This window comes from Corvus brachyrhynchos, unplaced genomic scaffold (genome assembly GCF_000691975.1).
Source record: "Corvus brachyrhynchos isolate BGI_N302 unplaced genomic scaffold, ASM69197v1 scaffold119, whole genome shotgun sequence".
NCBI classification, from domain to species: Eukaryota; Metazoa; Chordata; class Aves; order Passeriformes; family Corvidae; genus Corvus; species Corvus brachyrhynchos.
In genome coordinates, this window is record NW_008240054.1 from 87221 (window position 1) to 88205 (window position 985).

The window sequence follows — 985 nt, forward strand, 5'->3', positions numbered from 1 at the left end:
CCTGTCCCTCCATGCCTTGTCCCCAGTCCCTCTCCAGCTCTCCTGGAGCCCCTTCAGGCCCTGGAATGTTCTGGAAGCTCTCCCTGGATCCTTCCCTTCTCCAGGGGAACATTCCCAGCACTCCCAGCCCAGAGAATCCCGGAATCCTGGAATGCTCTGGGTTGGGATGTGCCCTAAGGACCCCCCAGCCCCAGCCTGGGAGACGCTGCGGGAGGACTTTGCCTTTTCCAGCAGCTTCCCAGACCCCTCCGATCCCTGGAGAATGCACTGCACTTCCTTCTCCAAGGAAAACCAGATTGTTGGGAGTCCTTCCCACAAAATCCCTCCGTGCTGCCCCTTCCAGGCTGGGCTTTTTTGGGAAAACTCAGCATCAAACCCTTTTGATTTTTTTGAGCCCTGTGGATGCTCCAGCCCCATCCCGCAGCGCAGGGATGCTCCGGAGAAATTCGGGATGGAATCCTCGGGAGATGGAGCTCCGGGATGGAGGCGGAGCTTTCAATTGAAATGTGTTTAAAATGAATTTCAATTGAGTGGGGCGACGTCAAAACTTAATTAAACCCCAGACAATGAGGGGGGGAGGGGCAAATCCCACCTGGAATTGTCGGGAGGCGCAAATCCGCCTCTGGAACAGCGGCTGTTTATTAAATTCCTGAAAACCGGAATTAATTGGATTTCAGATGAAATCAGGGAATTAATTCCGTGGCCTCGGAGCTGCTCTGTATTCAAATCAGCCTCGTTGATATGCAAATGAGGCCAGGGGGATTAATGGGATTGGGATGCTGGGGAGGGGGGGGTGGAGAGGGAGCAGAACCCCGGGATGTTCGACTCCCACCTGGGAATCGGGATTTAATTCCAGAGCGATCCCTGGGTGAGGCTTTTTGGGGAAAAACCAGCAGGAAATGGTGAAAGCCGGGATCGTGTTGGTTTAGTGAGGAGCAAACCGGGAATGAAAATATTCCTGCAGCAGTTCCTGGAGCCATTTGAG

The 985-nt window shown here is 54.0% G+C and overlaps 1 protein-coding gene across 1 annotated transcript in view; it reads left to right on the plus strand.

The window, feature by feature from the left end:
• Window positions 1-985, plus strand: part of LOC103622617 — a 24965-nt gene that overhangs the window by 9217 nt on the left and 14763 nt on the right. The window lies entirely within an intron of this gene.